Source organism: Halichoerus grypus, chromosome 1 (assembly GCF_964656455.1).
Source record: "Halichoerus grypus chromosome 1, mHalGry1.hap1.1, whole genome shotgun sequence".
Taxonomy (NCBI): Eukaryota; Metazoa; Chordata; class Mammalia; order Carnivora; family Phocidae; genus Halichoerus; species Halichoerus grypus.
In genome coordinates this window covers 17,857,000-17,872,075 of record NC_135712.1, presented here as the reverse complement: position 1 = coordinate 17,872,075, position 15,076 = coordinate 17,857,000, and the positions used below count along the sequence as shown (strand labels likewise).

Below are 15,076 nucleotides of genomic sequence, written 5' to 3'. Positions count from 1 at the left end.
ATGATTAATGCCGAATGTGAGGTTATAACCAGTCAAAAGAGAGAGAGAAAATATGCGCGAAAGTACTTTTTTGAACTTGAAATGTAGTGTCCATTCTTAACTACTGTAAAAAAAATAAAAATAGTAAAAAGAGGCTAATAATAGTACTTACCTCATAAGGCTGTAATGAGGATTAAGTAAATCTATACATATAAAGTACTTGGAACAACGTCTGACACATAAGAAGTGACACATGAATGTGAGGTGTGATCATCACTTCAGAGTTTAGTCCAGTGTAGTCTAGTGTATTCTGTTATACCACTTAATTTCAATTAGTATTGTGTAGAAGCAAATTATGCTACCCCAAAATATGTCTCTTTGGCATAAAGATTATTCTGAGCTGGTTATTTTTAAGAAACCGTAGAAGCAGAAGAAGCTCTGAAAACAGAGTAGAGTTACCCTTTTGTAAAAGACATTTACATTTATAAGGAAAATCTCCATGTGGAAGAGTGTCTCCCTCTTTGTACCAGGAAGAGAAAGATGGCGCTAAATCTCTAGAAACTCTTATCAATGGAGAAGGCAATGATTCACATCTTCATAACAACCTTAGCCTTGTTTACTGTGCTTTTACAGGAAACCTCCCATAACTGGGCTCTACCCTCTCCCCAACCTCTTCTTTTGTCTTAAGCTGAAGATGATATTTAAGGTGGTGGCTTGGGCCATTTCAAGGAGTTACTCAGCTTTCTTGCAAATCTCCCATAAATACAAGAGGGATATTGTTATTCAACTTCTGTTTGTTTTTCTCCTGTTAATCTGTCTTTTTATTATAGAGGTAGAAGGACAGAAGCAAAATTATTTGTCCTTACCCACAGTATAGCTTAGAGTAGCTCAATTCACTTCAGTATAAGTGCAGAATCCTGCACCTGCTTACTTGAGATCAAACCCTAGTTCAATCACTTTCTAGCCGTGGAAGCTTATTAGTTTTAGGCTCTCAAATTCCCTAAGCATTATCCTCCCTTCTCTTGAATATTAAGTACACATATTAAGTCATATAGTCCATATATATATATCACTGTTTGGTTAGGAAAGCAGAAATATTTGTAACTGGAGCCCAAAGGGTCCAAGAGCACCTGGCTTCAGGGGTCCCAAACAGACTAGGTTCAGCTACTCACCACTGATGAAACCCAAAGTCAGAGAGACAACTGGCTGTGAAACAGGGAAGGAATTTATTTCAGTGAGGCCAACACCAGGAAGACAGCAGGCTACCTTCCCGAAATCTATCTCCAAAGTGTTGAAAATACTTCTAGGTTAATCTAAGGAAAATGTGAAACAAAGGTAGGTGGGTACGTGCATCTGGCCAGTACAGGTCAGGTCGGTCGTTTTCTTGGGGTCAGTCACAAGGAGTCTCGCTGAGGTCAGGGCAGCTGTTGCTTGAGGGGGTAGTCTGGGTTGCCTTCAAGAAACACTTTGCCTGAAGGGGCTTTTGCCTGAGTTAAGAGATAAGCTGGAAAGAAGAATTTAATCAGTTAGAAGAAACAGAGTAAAGTCAAAATGAAGATAGTTCAGGCGACAATTGGGTCCTTTTTCACACTCTGACGTTTGGGAATGCCCCCTCCTCCTACTGTCCTTCTATCCCTGGAGGGTTGGTGGCTTTCTGCTGTGCTAATCTCTGTGTTGCCTCAGATCTTGGGCAGATGGGGAACCATTCCATGGAAGGTGCTGCGGCTTCTATCCAGCAAGAGCTGCTTTTTCAAAGGAGGTTGCAGCAGCCTAAGGCTCCAGGGAGAAGTATCTTGGCCTCACTTTCCTTCTATCCTCTGATCTCACAGTGCCTCCCACTGGTTGAACCCAGCCAGAAACCAAGGCAACAGTGCCTGGGAAATGCCACTCTTCCACCCAAAAGAGAAGAGCAGGATGGGGAAGAAAGGGTCTGAAAGCAAGCAGCAAAAGAACTGCACATGGGCATAAAAACAGCCCCTGCATGATTGGCTTGTTTGTGAGGATTAAACAATCTAAACTGTGTGAGACACTTACATGGCACCTTCATGGCCCCCACATGGTATGTGTTCAGTTGATGTTTGTTACTGTTGCTATTGCTTTAACTTCAAGTACATAATTAAAGTAATGAAAGTGATGCTTAATCTCTAGGATAGCAAACTATTCTAAATGCTTTCAAATCTATTATTGTTTCCTCTGAAGGGAGATTATCAAGGTGTTGAACTTTGTAAGGTAACAAAATGCTGAAGAATGCTCTGGAGAGAACTCGATTACGGGAACTCTGATAAGAAATATTTATTTGGTCTTTGGTTCCTCATACAGAGCTTCTAAAACACTAAGAATTTCCTGAGTGATGATGGTGAAAGGAGCATTTTTCTGTTATTCTTAATAAGCTGCTTTCAGCCATACCTGAGTTTATGTAATGAGATGACCCTTGGTGGGCTGCTAGATAGCTTCAGGATCATTGCCCAAGGAACCAACCATGTGATTAGAGGGTTAAATAGTTTAGCCCTACCACACAACTTCCAGGGAGGGGAGAGGGGCTAGATATTGAGTTCAATTGCCAATGGCCAGTGATTTTATTAATCATATCTATGCAATGAAACTCTCAGAATATCCCAGAAAGTGGGGTTTGGAGAGCCTCTAAGTTGGTGAACATATCAGGATGCTGGGAGGGTGGTGCGCCTGGAGAGGACACTGGAGCTCCAAGCCCTTTCACCCATACCTTGACCTATGCTAATCTCTTCCATTTTACTATCCCTGAGTTGTATCCCTAATAATAAGCCAGTACAGTAGTGCCTTCCTTATTTATTGGGTATATATTCCAGGACCCCCAGTGGGTGTCTGAAACCATAGATAGTACTAAGCCCTATATATACTATGTTTTTTCCTATACTTACATGCCTATGATAAAGTTTAATTTATAAATTAGGCATGGTAAGAGATTAGTAACACTAACTGATAATAAAATAAAGTAGAACAACTATAACAATGTACTGGAACAAAAGTTATGTGAATGTGGTCACTCTCTCAAAATATCTTATTGTACTACACACATCATTCTTGATGTGAGTTAACATGATGAGATAAAGTGAGGTGAATGACACAGGCCTTGTGACATAGCTCGTTAGGCTACTGTTGACCTTCTGACCATAAATCAGAAGAAGGACCAACTGCTTCTGGAATGCTATTGACCTCATGTAACTGAAACTGTGCAAATCAAAACTGGTTAAGGGGCAGACTACTATAATGGTAAATAAAATGCTTTCCTGAGTTCTGTGAGCTGTTCTAGTACTGTTGAACCTGAGGAAGGCATCATGAGAACCCTCGAATTATAGCTGGTCAGTCTGAAGTGTGGAAGTCATGGGCCTTGCAACTGGGCTGTTGAAGTGGGGGCCAGTCTTCTGGGACTGAACCCTTAAATCTGTGGAGTCTGAGGCTAACCCTAGGTGGTTAGTGTCAGACAGTTGGAGAATGGTGCTGGAAAAGACACCGTGGATTTGTTTTCAGGAGGAAGAAGCCCTCTCATTTAGCATCAAATTGTTAAAAGTAAACACAGCACAGAGGCACCTGGGTGGCTCAGTCGGTTAAGCGTCTGCCTTCGGCTCAGGTCATGAACTTAAGGTCCTGGGATCTAGTCTTACATCGGGCTCCCTGCTCAGTGGGGAGTCTGCTTCTCTTTCTCCCTCTGCTGCTCCCCACTCCCACTTGTTCTCTCTCTCTCAAATAAATAAATAAAATCTTTTTTAAAAAAGTAAACACAGTACGGAGGGACATAAACTTCACATAAGGTGACTGGTGCAAACAAACCTTCCCCTCATTCAGCTATGTGGTCTCACTTTGAACATATGTTGGTGAACTGTACAAATAGTTTTTAAATCATCTTTTGAGAAAATTTAATAATAGTGCTTTGGCTGTCTCCTGAGTTTATTTAAGAAACTTATCTACTATATTGTCAGCATGGAAAATTTAACGTCTTGCCAAGTAAAATATACAGGCAAGTCTTTGGTAAAGTGTTTCATTTCTATCTTGTTGCACATATATATTTAGTGTTTGCATTAAAAAGACCCTCATATAGTGTCCTTTCACTTCATTCCACTTTTCATTCTTTTAAAAACATCCACATTGTGTCTGAGATCCTAGCTTATTTTAGGTTACTGAAAATTCTTGTATGTGTATATGCTGTCATACCTATCTTTCCATATTTCTGCTGAGCTCCAGACCTACATGTAGCTACTGAATGGGTGTTTTTACTGGGTTTTCCAACAGAAAATCATATCCAAAAAACACCGTATTATTGTTAACCTCAAACCATTGCTCTTGTGCCTGTCATTCATATTTTGGTGTATGAAACCATCTTCCCCACTCCCAACATGAGAAATGAAGGGTCATAATAATGTCTCCCACTCACTTCCTCTTGCTTCTCTCCCCTGATTCCGCTTAAATGGCCACAAAGTTGTGAGTCTACCTTGTTCCGGGGTTTCCAGTCTGTTCCACCTTCCTCTCCTCCAACAACCACTGTTGTTGGCTCAGTCTTATGCCATCCTGTGCCTGGCCAAGAACCCAAGATTCTTATCTCATCTCTTCGCTTCCAATCTGGCTCTTTTCCCATCTAGTATCTACCATACAACTTGAATATTTTCACAAACATAAATCTGATCACATTTCCAAGTTTAAAAGTATTTATTTCTTCCCTATAATTTCAAGTTAAATTTCCTTTAGGCTAGCCTGCAATGCTGACAAAAATCTGTCATTGATTAACTCTCCAGCATTATGCCCTACATGTACTCTTTGATAATATGAACTTACTTTTAGTATACCAAGTAAGAAGCCCTTCCTCAAGAATGCTTTCCCGGAACTGCGCTCTTACTTAGAAGGATTTTTTTAAATAGACAAACTTTTATCACTGTCGTTATCAGATAGTGCTCTCCTTTCTTTTCTTTCTTTATTTTTTTTCCCCACACTTGTGTGTCTGACTTATTTGGCCATAAGCTTTTTGTGGGCTGGTGCCATATTTATTAGATTTTGTGTTGCAAGTGCCTAGAACTGTGGTGTCTGATTTGGTACCCACTAGTCACATGTTTATTGAAAACTTGAAATGTGGTTGGTCCATGTTGAAAGGCACTATAAATGTAAAATACCCATGAAATTCTAAAGATTTAGTATGGAAAAATGTAAAATGTCTCATTAATCATTTTTATGTTGATTACATGTTAAAATAATATTTTGGGTACATTGAGTTAAATAAAATTTATTGCTAAAATTAATTGCATGTGTTCTTTTTACTTTATTTTAATGTGGCTTCTAGAAAATTTGATTAGGTATGTGGTTTTTATTTGTGGCTCACTTTAAGCATCTATTAGACAGAACTGGCATAGAACATACAGGTAAGCAAGAAGCATTTGCAGGGGTGCCTGGGTGGCTCAGTCGGTTTAGTGTCTGACCCTTGATTTTGGTTCAGGTCATGACTCAGGGTCATGTAGGGCTCCTTGCTCAGTGGAATTTAATTCTCTCCCTCTCCCTCTGCCCCTCCCCTCACTCACTCTCTCTCAGATAAGCAAATACATCTTTTTTTATTTTTTATTTTTAAAGCATTTGCAAAGGGAGGCATGCTTTTGAAAGAACACTTTGGAATAAGTCTAGATATTTAAATGAGATCAGGGATACAAAATGAAGGAGAAAAGATAAAGAAAAATGGATCATGAACTCAGCTAGGTAGTGGGGACTGAGTTGCCCAAGGAATAACCAGAGGTCCATGTGTTGCTTTAAGTTTACTTGTGTTGGAGATAAATCTGAATTTGAATTCCAAAACATGAAAGCTGGAGAAGGACTTTTGAGACTAGAGTATATGCGTTGGTTAAATATGGAGGGATGAATGCGAAGATTGACTTAGAGTTCCCTTCAAACCCTTAAAGAAATGGCAAGCAAATACATTATTTGAAAAACAATAAACCCAGAAAGACAAATAGAAAGGGATAGAAGATGATAGCAATACAATTTAAAAATAAAAATGAGTAATATATAAGTAGAAGAAAATCTTAGAATATGGTTGGCCTTCTAAGAGGGCTGATCAAAGCATAGACCAAGAAGTTGTATACTATGAAGCATTTCAGAAAATATAAAAGAACCCTTGGAAGTTAAAAATATGTTGACAGAAATGAAAAACTCAGTTGAAGATTTGGAAGATGACATTGAAGAAACCCAGGAATCAGAGCAAAAAGACAGAGATATGAAATAGGGTAAAAGAAATTAAAAAATAGATGATCAATTTAAGACTTCCAACATCCCAATAATAGGAGTTTCAGAATAAGAAAATGGAAAAAATAGGGAGAAGGAAATTATCAAAGACAGATATATTTAAAATAATTTTAGCTCTAAAGAATAGGGGTTTCCTAATTAAAAGAGCTCGCTAAGTATTCTACCCAGTGAGTAAAAATAGGCCCAGACCAAGAAGTATTCTTGTGAAATTTTAGAGCAGTTGAGGGAAAGAAAATCTAGAGGCTTCCAGAGAGAAAGCTTTATGCAAGGGTTGAAATATCAGAATGTCATCAAATTTCTAAGAGAATGTTGAAAACCAGAAGACACCAGAGAAATACTTCCAAAACTTTTTACAAAAATGATCTACAGCCAAACATTTATATTACCAAGACAAATATCCAGTGTGAGGTTAGGGGTAAGACAATTTAACATATGCAAGAACTCAAAAAAAATATTATCTTCCATAACCATGCAATGTTTTCAAGAGGTGGTTCTGCTGAATTCAGGGAGGAAACCAAGAAACAAGAAACCATAGGATCCAGCACAGGAAGGAGACAACAGGAATTCCCAGAAAGTTGGAAAAGAAGTCCAAAGACTATGGCTTTGCAGTAGGCCTAGGTCAGCTGCTTTCTATTTTGGAGCACATCAGAATGAGCTGAGGAAGAATTTTTTTTTTAAGATAAAATTTTTAGGATACTTAATGTGTTTAAATGTACCATACAGAGAGGAGATTTATGTGCTTGGCACACCATCTGGAAATAAATCAAAGATAAGAGGATAGTAAACTAAACAAAAACAAAGCAAAACCAAATATAAACTTCAGGGAAAGACAAATGTTTTGCAGGAAGGAAAAAAATAATTATTGTCCACATTGCTCAGCTTAGGATTGATAACCCTGATCATTGTTCTAAACAAAATTACAGTATAACTATCATGGATTGGTGGACAGAATGAAGTTTGTGTGTATGTGTGTGTTGGGCTTATGGGGTGGTTGAAGGTGGACCAACTCAATCTTCCTTTTTCACAGAAAGAAAGTCAATTGAAAATGTCGAAAGCTTAGCATTTAAACATGCTCTCCAGGGACATAGAAGCTTGTAATAATCAGGGTTTCTTATAAATCTTATAAATATATGAGATTTAATATAAAATAAATAAAATATAATATAATATGAGATTTATAAAATTGGTTCACATGATTATGGAGGATGAGAAGTTCCATAATCTGCCATCTGCAAGCTGGAAATTGAAGAAAGCCGGTGGTATAGTTCTAGCCCAAGTCTGCAGACTTGAGAACTGGGAGCCCTGATGGTGTATGTCCCAGTTTGAAGGCAGGGGAATCCCAGCTCAGCCAGTAAGGCAGAAAATGAATCTTCCTTCCTCCACCTTCTTTTCTTTCAAAGTATTGGATGATTACTAAACCCACGTTAGGGAGAACAATTCATTTTACTCAGTCGACTGATTTAAATGTTAATCTCATCCAGAAACAGCCTCACAGACACACTGAGAAATAATGTTAAATCAAACATTCTAGCACCCTGTGACCTAGTCAAGTTGATACATAAAATTAAGCATCCAACTCCAAATAACTCAACACATTTTGAAATTCTTAGTCATCTTTATTTTCAGAGTTTAGTCTCCTGACCTATAGAGGCCTATAGATCATATATGTATTGTTTTATTGAACTTGTTCTATGACATGATTACTTAGAAGAACAAACCTGAATAAACCAATTAAACCCGAAAATCACTATTATTCAAAACCAATAATAATTTTACTTGTACGCTTTAAGTACAGGTATTGAGAAAAGAGGCAAGATACCTCCAAGAAGTTAGAGTTAACTTCCTAGAAATTGCTTCCCCTTGTGATTTTGCTATTTCATCATGCAGTTTGGTGACAGGCTACCAGACACTATGACGAGGAGGTGGCATGTGCATTTTGTTCACTGTGACAGGCATCCAAACCTGGTTAACCAAACCAATGACTTCACTCAGATGAAATGTTTAACTCATTATTTCAGTAGTGATACAGAACCCGTCTACTCATCTCCTGAGTGGTCCTTCCTCTCTTGGTTTTCCTCCTGTCAGCAACAATGTAAATATGTGTTCTTTTAGGTTTCTGTAAATATGAAAGGAGTTTAGGTTAACATCCTTCCACTTTTCCACTTCCAGCACAAATTTCCAAATTGTGGCTGAAAGTTGGTAAGTGCAGCTACATGCTTGCTGTGTGTTTTTATTATTCTCTTCTGCACCTTCATGCTTGTTTCAGTTATTTTGCAATCTCTAGTCTTCATCAGGAGCTGAGTGGCTGAGAAGCAACCCTAACTGTAAAACTCATTAATAGCAAGAAAAGAGATTTTGCTAGTGTAGGGGAGGAAAATTTTTTCTTTACTCTTCTAGACTCTTTGGCTGGTTTATTGATATAAGACAGATAAGCAGCAGAATAAAAATTTAATTATGTATGTATGGGAGCCCATAAGAATATGAGACCCAAGGACAAGACCTAATTGAGGTTTATAAGCTATCCTGAACTTAGGAATGGGATAGGAGCCTGGGGCTTCAAAGGGGAGGAGGGTAATTCACCGGACAATAAGAAGAGCAGATGTTTGGTAATTAGACATTTGTCTGCCATATAAATAGGCCCTTCAGATAAAGTTATCTTTGGTAATAGTTCTCTCTTTGAGCCAGGCTCCCTATCTAAATTCTTTTAGGTAGTTAAGGGAGTGGTGAGTTTTTCTTGAGTCTGCTGGGTCCTGATTGCCTCCAACTCAAAATAACCTACGTGCTAAAGTGGTGTATTTTGGGGTCACATATTGGCTCCCCTTCAATAGAAAGACTAATCATTTAATATAGGCAGTTGTTTCTGGTTCTCTATTAGCTTCAGTAGCCTGAATTCTATTTTACACCTCACTGATTAAACCTTACACAATCCCTCCTCCAAATCAACAAAGATGTGATTGACTTTTGAAAGAATATCACCTCACTGGAAGAATAAACCCTTGTACCCTCAACTATCAGGGATACAAAATATATACAGAAATAGAAAAGAACATCCATTTGCAACAACAGGGATAGACTTAGAGGGTATAATGCTAAGTGAAATAAGTCAGTCAGAGAAAGATAAATACCATATAATTTTACTCACATGTGAAACTTAAGAAACAAAACGAATGAACAAAGAAAAAAAAAAGAGAAAAAACAAAATAGCAGACTCTTAGATATAGAGAGCAACCAAGTGGTTGCCAGAGGGGTGGTGGGTGGGAGGAAGGGTGTAATAAGTGAAGGGGATTAAGAATGCACACTTATCATGATGAGCAACTGAGTAATGCACAGAATTGTTGAATCATTATACTGTACACCTGAAACTAATATAACAGTGTATATTAATTATACCTGAATTTCTAAAAAGGAGACAAGAATGTCTTAAGTATAGGTGAATACTTCTATGTAAAAGATAAATCACAACATTCTGCTATATTCCCACATCCAAATCATATAGAAACTCTGGTAATGAAGGAAATATTTGACTTGGCTAAAAGGCACTTAGGGAATATGATTAAACTGTGCTTGCCCAATGTGGTTTAAAATTGTTATCAAAGGTTGGTGCAAATAAGCTGCATAATTTGTTAGTGATTGGAAAATACAAGCAAGGCTAGCCTTGGGCAAAATGCTCAAGCAGAGACTTTTATGATTTTTTACTTCTCCTCAACTTCTGCCAATGGGTTTGCCTCATCTCTGTCATCTGTCACCAAGGGACCATGATCTGTAACTGAGCTACTAAAATTTTCATGGTCCCAAAGGTTTAATATATTATTTCTCCTAGACATCTTTTGGAGATCAAGAATGGATTTCTTCAGGATCTTAAGCAAAAAAATGCCTCAGGAGACATATGAGCAAAACTGAGAGGTTCTTGGTCAGAATTCTATTTTATTTTTTTATATCTTGTAAGTCAAAAGCAGAGACATTTGTTTCATGTCTTCTCTTTTCTTTCAGAGAAAATACAATTCCCTTTGCTTGTCCTTGTTTTCTAAAGTCCCACGCAGGAGTTAACATACCAGAAATAGCTTGCGCTTTATAACTATTTTTTTGGGAACAACAAAAACAACAACAAGAAAAGAATAAAACTCACAGTCTCTTTACTTTTGTTAGGTTATTTGCTTATACTTTTCTTTTTCAGGAGACTTTAGAAATCACTGGAGAATTGCTATGTGGTTTAATGGACAGTGACTGTGTTTGGTAATCAGGGAGATGAGGGACTGAATTCCAGCTCAACTGCTAAGTGGCTTTGTGATTGCTCTCCATTTGAAAGTTCTAATCTGTAACAAGGGGGCAATAAAATCCTCCTAACCTGTTCCTTCTGAGTGTCTGACGGGAGACCGCCTTCAGACTTCAATCACAACACGGGTGTTTCCAGATTTGGTCTCAAGCCTGCCAGCCTACCATGCAGATTTTGGACTTGTTAACCTCCATAATGGCATGAACCAATTATATAAACCATTAAGAAATAAATTTGTTAAAATAAATCAATAAATCATTGTATATAAATATATATACACAGAGCTCTTTCTTTGGATAACCTTGACGAATACAGATTTTCAAAGTAAGATCCTTGACATTTGGTGGGTCTTCATTAGATTCTCATTCTATCACCAAATTCCTACGTGAGAGAAGGATGGTGGTCGCCTTTTTTTCATTATTCATTTTTATGTTCTTTGTTTATGTCAGAGAGGCAGGAGAACTGGATAAACTCTGGAGCTCAAATAAGTCTTAACAGTCAATGATGAAGTCTGTGAAAAACGTGTTGGACACCTATCAAATATTTGATTTCTATTTGTTAACCCAGAATTTGTTGATTCACATATTGATTTATATATCCATTCACTCAGTCATATACTCAATAAACATTTGAGTCACTGTTATGTGCCAGACAGTGTGCTACCTGCAGAGGATACCTAAATAATTTTTCTAGTGCGAAGATGCATACACAAACCATTATGATAATCATCACAATTAACGTTTATTTGATGAATTCTTATTAAGTGCTACACACTGTACTAATTATTTTTACATAAATTACATTGTTTATATCTAGGGACGACTTTATGAGATTGCAATATTGTAACTTAAAATAAGAAATATATATTTGGCCTTCAACGCAGGTTTTGGCACAAAGCTCCCCAAATCCTTGGAATGTCTTAAATGATGGGAGCAGTAAAGGTGTCTTTCATTATGTTAATGAGGTGATTTTTGGGAAGCACCTAAGGATGCGGCTGGTTGACAAAGGAACCAACCATGTGATTAGAGGATTGGAATGTTCAGTCTCTACCTACCCCTGGATCTTCAGAGAAGAGAGGAGTAGAGGTTGAATCAATAGCCAGTGACTAATGATTTAATCAATCATGCTTATATAATGAAGCCTCCTTAGATACCCAGAAGGACAGGGTTCAGAGATCTTATGGATTGATGAACACACGGAGATTCAGGGAGAGTGTTGTGCCTGAAGAGAGCATGGAAGCTTCATACCCCTTCCCCATACCTTGTCTTATTCATCTCTTCCATCTGGCTATTCCTGAGTTATATACTTTTACAATAAACTGGGAATGTGGTAAGTAAAATGTTTCTTTGAGTTCTGTAAGCCACTCTAGCAAACTAATCAAACCTGAAGATGGGGTCCTGGGAACCTCTGATTTATAGCTGGTTGGTCGGAAGCACTAGGCTTGTGACTATTATCTGAAGTGAAGGGGGGCAGTTCTGTAGGAATGAACCCTTAACTTGTGGGATCTGATGCTATCCCCAGGTATAGTGTCAGAACAGAGTTGAATTACAGAACAGCCAGCTGATAACTCAAGAATCACTTTTTGGTGTGATGAACCACCCCCTCCACACACACACACACACACACACACACACTAGAATTGGTACCAGAACCTATGTATAGATAGATATTGTTATTATATCAATTACAAATCAATTTACAAAGGAGAAATAAGATACAGAGAGATTAAGTAACATTTAAGGGCAAATATCTGATAAGGCTTACAGCCAAGATTCTGAAGTCTCTTAGCCACTTTAATGTTAGCAGGAAGATATGGGACATAGGAGCAGTTCAGAGCCTATGAAGATTAGTTAGTTTCACAGTGGAGATCACCTTTGAGCTGGGAAGGTGAGAAGAAATAAGGGAGGACAGATTAAGTGTTTTCAAGCCAGAAATGGCTTTCATTGTTACACCATCCTGTGTGGAGGAGAAGATATCTAAACCTTTTTAAAAATGTAAATTATGTGATCTCATTTGGGTTTTAGAAAAGTAACTCTGGCAGTAACAGAGAGGAAGACTGGATGGGAATTGGACCAGAGACAGGGAGACAGCTGAGGGGACTCCAAGTCATCTGGGCAAAGTTGTTGGAAAGCTGAACTAAAGCAGCAGGACTAGGAAGAGGGATGAGATATGTCAATAGGGGAAATGAGTGGCTTGGATAAGTATATTTGTTTAGGGCTTTCAGGAGAGAAAGGAGTCCTGGAGTACTGTTCCTCTTCCAGACCATATTTCTATTTGGGGTGACCAGACCAGAGAAATGAGGCTGCCATTCTTTGTAATAGTGACTAAGGATAACACACACTCTTCTCTCGGGTCGGGGTAGGAGGATATGCTTAGTCCTTTCTGTGTTGAGTTTATGGAGCCTCTGGACACTGAGGTGGAGATCCTCTTACTCTGTGCAATATATAGATCCAGACCTCAGAAGAAAGACTGGGGCTGGCATATTGTGAGAGCCAACAACATTTAAGAGGTGGTTGAGGCATTTAGGAGCTACATGAGGCCAGGGAGAGTGTGGACATGGAAGAAAGAAAATGCTTCGTGTCAGAGTCCTGGCACACCCCAATATTTGAAGAGGAAGCAACAAAGGGAGACACTGAAGAAATAACAAAGGAAGCAGGAAACAAAACAGGCAGGTTTATTCTCCTAGAAACTGAGGAGCAAAGATGTCTCAATAATAATGGTTATCAGTAATCTATTAATTATAATAGTATTAACAACACGATCAATAATTACTGCAATTTTATCTTGCTCACACTGTCTCACCTAATCTTCATAACACCCTCGTAGTTTACTATTACCGCCTCTTAGTTGAGGCTTCACAAAGTTAAGTAATCATCTAAGATCACATAGAAAGTAGGTATCAGAGCCAGGGTTTTAACTCAAGGGGACTGCTGCTAAAGCTTTTGTGACTACCATTGATTAGAAATGTAAAGGCCAAACAAAAAAGTTATGAACTGGGAAGGAATTTGATACATAAGAAATGGAGCCAAAGCCAGATTTCAGTTGGTTAAGGAGAAAATGGAAGTTTTTTTTTTTAAAAAAAATGAAAATCCAAGTACTCTTTGTAGAAATTTCACTGTAGAAAGAGGGAAGGTGAGAGAAAAGCATTTTCTTCTTATGACTTTTTTTTTTTTTTAAAGATTTTATTTATTTATTTGACAGAGAGAGACACAGCGAGAGAGGGAACACAAGCAGGGGGAGTGGGAGAGGGAGAAGCAGGCCCCCCGCCGAGCAGGGAGCCCGATGCGGGGCTCGATCCCAGGACCCTGGGATCATGACCCGAGCCGAAGGCAGACGCTTAACGACTGAGCCACCCGGGCGCCCCTTCTTATGACTTTTTAAGAAGCAGAGTTCCACCATCTAAAATGAAGTTAATATGCTGAAGAAATGGAAAGTTGGTTCAGAGGGAGATGTTAACAACTTCTGGAAAATAGAAGTAGATAAAATTCCCAGGAAAAGTGACCTATCACAAAAGTGATACAGAATTTTTCCTCTGTATTCAAACTCTTCAAGTATTTAAAAAGATAATAAATAGCTTTTGGTCACTTTCTTTTTTTCTTTTTTTTTCTTTTTTCATGATTCTTAACCATATATACTGGGCCATCAGTTGTCTCCCAAGTTTAATTTCTGTACATATCACTATGCATTTTGTTCTAGTGAAGAGATCTATGAGCTGACTTCTTTCCATCAAATGCCCATAGACTCCTCACATTTTAGCAGTTTCAATTGACAAAAGAATTTCTATCCCTGTTAGATTTTCTCCAAGTGCTCAAGACTTTGGAATGGCCATATGCAGGAAACAAATGATTCTTCTGACGTTGGCTGCTGAATGGCTTTACTTTCTCATACATTCTTGGACCATGTAGTGTTTTTCCCGTGTGGGGCCTGTGACCTACAGATGGTTGTGGCAGATTCAATAGATGGAAAAAAATACAAAGATGTTCATTATTACATTATTCTACATTTTCCCTTCTCTTCTTGTGGGATTGTTTTACAATGGCTAAATTTAGTGGTCGGCATTTACCGCAAATGACTGGTGGCATAGGAACATGGCATATAGAAATTTATTTCAGCTGAATGGACTTCTAAAACACCATTCACATAGAAACAGGGGAATCATAAATTTTAGCTGAAAGTTGATATGTATATATCTCAAAAGGGGCAATGTCTCATTGGACAGCATAAAAGATTTTTGAGGTCAAAGTTACTACACTTGATCTTAGCCAAAAGGCCGAGAAGCGATGAGGTCAAAGTTACTAAGAACAGTTTGAGATTTTAGTGAAAATATAGAAGAAAATAATATTTTAAATCAAATAAATGGGAAATTATACCTTAGGAATTTTGATTACTCAAGTTATCAAATAGTTTTTACTTCTAAAATTACTTTTATATTCCTGGGTGAGTTCATTATAACATACTTGGAAACCAGCTATTAATGCTGACCGATCGTGGAATGAAAACAAATGCATTTTTTGTGTTAAAGAAAGCTCATGTCTTCAAAAAAGCCAGTTCTGAGATTCCTTTTTGTTT

General features: G+C 38.0%; 1 pseudogene; it reads right to left on the bottom strand.

The window, feature by feature from the left end:
• Positions 1-14,709: 14,709 nt before the first annotated feature.
• Positions 14,710-14,789, bottom strand: LOC118553274 (U2 spliceosomal RNA; annotated as a pseudogene).
• Between the last annotated feature and the right edge of the window lie 287 nt (positions 14,790-15,076).